The 4,407-nt window shown below is 48.4% G+C and overlaps 1 pseudogene; it reads right to left on the reverse strand.

The window, feature by feature from the left end:
- Positions 1-229: 229 nt before the first annotated feature.
- On the reverse strand, positions 230-3,836 carry LOC145513735 (mitochondrial import inner membrane translocase subunit Tim29 pseudogene; annotated as a pseudogene).
- Between the last annotated feature and the right edge of the window lie 571 nt (positions 3,837-4,407).

The following is a 4,407-nucleotide window of genomic DNA, read 5'->3' on the forward strand; positions in this document are numbered from 1 at the left end:
ACATGGCGCTCCCCAACTCTCAGGCCAAGAAGGTTCTGAATTAGCGTCAGCTTATAAGGAACAAGTGAGAAAGGGCCCCCTAATTTTGTGAAAACCCAGGGAGAGAACATGGCACATGATTTATTCCCATTACTCCATAGCTGAGGCTCACTCACACCAACTGCGCAATCGCAGGCCAGCCATCTGCCCAGGCTCAGAACCCAGTTCGGACCCAGGCTGTGCTGGGGTTTCATCTCGCGAGGTCCGATGGCACCAGAGGGTCAGCCTAGCTCAGGGCCAGCTGGTCCTTCTTCTTCTGCAAGACCTGCTCCTCCCACCACGCCTGGTCCACGGGCGGTGAGCACCACAGGCCTGTACTTGTCTGGAGGAGCCGCTTGAGCGCAGCAGGTAGGGCTCCACAGCGCACAGAAGTACTGGCAGATGCGGGAGCTTGTCGACACTGAGGTCGCAGCCGCAGATCTGGGCCCCGGCACTCACCAGCGGCCCACGAAGCCCACATGCAGGATGTGGTCCAGGAAGCGGGTCCAGCGGGGCAGCAGGGAGCCGTAGCAGGCCTGGCAGAGGCCGTCCTGGGCGTCGAAAGGAGCCTCGTACACCAGTGAGCAGAGGCCCAGGGCTCACCGCGACCCCGTGGCCAGAGCAGCTACCGCTGGGCCACTTCCGAGTCGCGGCTGCGCGTGGCGGGCGGCCGCAGCTGGAGGGTGCCGGCCTGTGGAGGCTCGCCCCCTGGAAGGCCGCCTCGCTCTGCTCCCGGGCGCAGGACGCAGCCGCGCCCGGTGTAGACGGCCGCCTGCCTGCCTGGGCCCCGCGCTGCCGCTGCAGGCCTAGTCCTGGAGCAGCGTGCGGGCCTCGGCGCCCGACCGCGCCCACACACCGGGCTTTATGGTCACAGCGTCACCCTCCTCCCCATGGCTTTGGAACCAACATCTCTCCAGAAAGGCCGCCTCCCTTCTCTTCCGCTCGCCCAGGTAGGTCAAGCAGAAGGCCGGGAGTCTCTTCTGCGCAAGCGCCAACAGTGCGGTTCTTCACTGCATCCCCACCCCTCCCGCCCCCAACGCCCGGCCTTTTCTTTCTTTATGTATATATTTTTTAAAGTATAGTTGACTTACCCTGGAGGAGGGCTTGGTAACCCACTCCAGTATTCTTGCCTGGAGAATCCCCATGAACAGAGGAGCCTGGCGGGCTGCAGTCCATGGGGTCGCAAAGAGTCAGACATGACTGAGTGACTAAGCACAGCACAGTTGACTTACAATGTTTCAGCTGCACAGCAAGGTGATTCAGTTATACATATACACATATATTATGTTTGAAATTATTTTCCATTATAGGTTATTACAAGACGTTGACTGTAGTTCCTTGTGCTATATAGTAAACCTCTGTTGTTTGTTGCATATCTGTTTTTTAAATTAGAAATCTAACACTCTGAACATACTAAGTCAAACAAGTGGAATCAAAATGTCATAAGCTTTTTAGTTAGGCAAAAATTTGTAAGTTTTCTAAAATATTATACATATTATTTATATGGCCTTTTTAAAAATTATATTAAAAAAATTAGATTTTAGAGCTGCTTAGAAAAGAAATAGAGCCAGGTCTGGATTTTGTCTGTCTTTCTACCAGTGCAGTGACACTAGGCATCTTGCTTCTTGCAAGAAGCAGAGGTTCTCCTGGCACTGGCCGCATGGGAGCTGTGCCCACAGGATCTCAGGGAGAAGTGGGCCCCAAGTGGGGGCAGCTGGAGAGGCCAAAGATCACAGAGGTGAAGAGGTGAGCTTCGCTTTTAAGGAACCTGGAATCAAACTGGTGCTCAGCCACGTACTACTGTTTGGCTTCAGGCAAGTTATTTAACCTTTCTGAGCCTCAAGTTTCTGCAGTGAAAATGAGGATAATACATCCGAGCAGCTTCCTAGCATTGTGGTAAGGGTCTTCCAGAGTCAGGCCTTTATGGTCGCTCAGTGTCTGACCTTTCGTGAGTGCTCTGTACACTTCTTATTGTACTGTTATCATTGTCTTCCCTAAGGGTCTGACCCATTTGGTGAATGTGGTTGCTCACTTCAGAACAGTCTGCCCACCAACTTCATCCCCCACAAGTTGAGCAAGGATCCTTCCTCCTGTGGGCCTTGGGACTAATTCATGGTAGCCTGGCTTTGGGTTCCTTTCACAAAGGGCATGTGGGCCCATTGGGCTGCTGAGCCAGCTGGTGGTCGTGCCCACCTCTGGGCCCAAGCTGAGGAGCCTCGCCTAGGTTCATAGTTAGGGAGGGCGGTGATGGTAGCAGCCACTGCCCTGCTCTGTGGCTACTGAGATTATCACATTTTAGGGTGCTAAAAACGACCGTAATCATTGTTTAACACATTTGGTTGACTTTCAAGCCTTTTTTTTTTTTTTTGCTATGTGCACAGATGATTATAGATTTTTTAGAAAAAATAGAAGATTTAAGTACCTGAATCTCTCCTTATGCGTTGTTACTAGACAGCAAAGAAGTTCCATGAAATTTGCATATGTGTGTTTGGGTCTTTTGCTAGCCTCAAGTTTCCATAACTACATCTGTTTAAGATTCTGTGGGTATGGAAATCTCATATTGTTGATCTAGAAGGGCTATTTTTGCTTTACCAAAGGCCAATCACACAGGTCAGTGGCAACCCCCCTTCCTTGCTCAATTGCTATTCTTTGGGCATTAATTTTAATGTTTAAATAGCAAGTGCATTTTCCAAAGGCTGCATAAAGCACTAGATAAGCAGAAGACCACTGGCTTGGGAAGAGCAGAATGCTCAGCGAAGCTTTTCACATAGAGAGAATGCTGAATATCTCCACCATTATTTAGCATCAGAATCAGTTATGGTTGTCTGACTGATGGACAATTTTTTCCCGACCTGCTCTCTTTGCAAGTGACCTATACTGTCTAGACAGTTGCATATTATTTATACATTCATTTCAGATTTTATGGGCTTTTTTTTTCAGCAAAGTTGTGCAGGTTTCATGCAGCCAACTATTGGAAATGTACTTCATGAAAAGCCATATAATTGCACTAGGTGAATGCTGCTTTCTTAGAGTTGTGTCACCATTAAAATAAAAAAGTGGGTTTTTTTTTTTTTTTTTTTTTGAGGAAAGATCATTATACGCACTCCGAAAGAAAATGAGACCAAACTTTCCAACTTCAGCTCACACACACACACACACACACACACACACACACAAATGCCCCTCCTATCTTCAGAGTACCAGCAGCAGACCATGGAGAGAATTAAAGACAGCTAATTTCAAAGGTTCTTAATCAATTCAAGTTGATCCCATTTGTTGATTAGGGAGTCAAAATGCATTATTTGCATTCTGTTTCAAATTCAGAATTTTCTTGAGGAGGTTTGAGGCTGGAGAAATCTCTTTCAGAGGGATCCCCTTGGGCAGAAAGGGAGTTAATTTGAAAACTCTGGTGAGTCTGATGGGTTGTGAAAGTTCCACATGAAACATTTATAATGGCTCCTTTCAGGGTGGTGGATTTTGGGTGAGAGAGAGAGAGAGTGTGTGTGTATGTGTGTGTGTGTGTGTACTCGCGCACATGAGGATTCTTCAGGAGTCATGAACCAGTGCCTGAAGCTTTGTGTAATTATCTAGGGAGTGAACAAAAGGCCCCATTTCCATCCAGATACTTGGTGTTGTGTAGACCTTTCAGCTAGAGAGGGGAGATGAGCATGAAACTTAGGATTAAATGGAGGGACAGTCCCTTCTTGAGGTGTGTCTGAAGCTGGGGGCTATTTCTGTGCAGACCTCAGAGCCTGAGTCTGCCCAGTCTCACTGCTGCGGATGCCCAGTTTGGAACTCTTGTCTTCTCCTGGCTTCATTGTGGGGTGACTTTCTACATGAGACTAAAATTAGAAATCAGTTCCTTCATGCCTGGTGAGCTCTCGGAGACGTTCCCTGACCAGCCTCCGAGGAAGTGAACCCAAGGACCAGTTCCCTGGGGAGGACATGCTTGGTGTAGCCAAAAGCGAGGGCATACATCTGGAAGTCCCTCCCCTCGGATTTCACCTCCCCTGCTGCCCCCACCCCAGATGATTTTCGCTTGAAAAATCCCAGGCCTGCTTAGAAAAGAAGCTTGTCGATATGTGTGCCCTACATATTGGAAGACACTATTTCTTCGGGGCAAGATTATACATTAACCTATTTACATCTCATTTATGTCAAGTGGAGATGGTGAGGGTGAACATTTCACAGGAATTACTTGAAGGAAAAAAATGTAGCTTCAGCTGGATACAATTTGTTCTGTGTCTTTGGAGTTTCAACCTCTAAGCCCCTCAGTAGTTACTTGCTTCCCATGCTCCTTGAGGAGTCACAGTTGACACCTTAAAATTGACCCTGGCCACCAAATGGTCCACCATGTTCTGTTTATCAGCCAACACCAACGTTCAGTTG

The sequence above is a fragment of the Giraffa tippelskirchi genome, chromosome 7 (assembly GCF_054371585.1).
Source record: "Giraffa tippelskirchi isolate mGirTip1 chromosome 7, T2T-mGirTip1v1.2.pri, whole genome shotgun sequence".
In the NCBI taxonomy this organism is placed as follows: domain Eukaryota; kingdom Metazoa; phylum Chordata; class Mammalia; order Artiodactyla; family Giraffidae; genus Giraffa; species Giraffa tippelskirchi.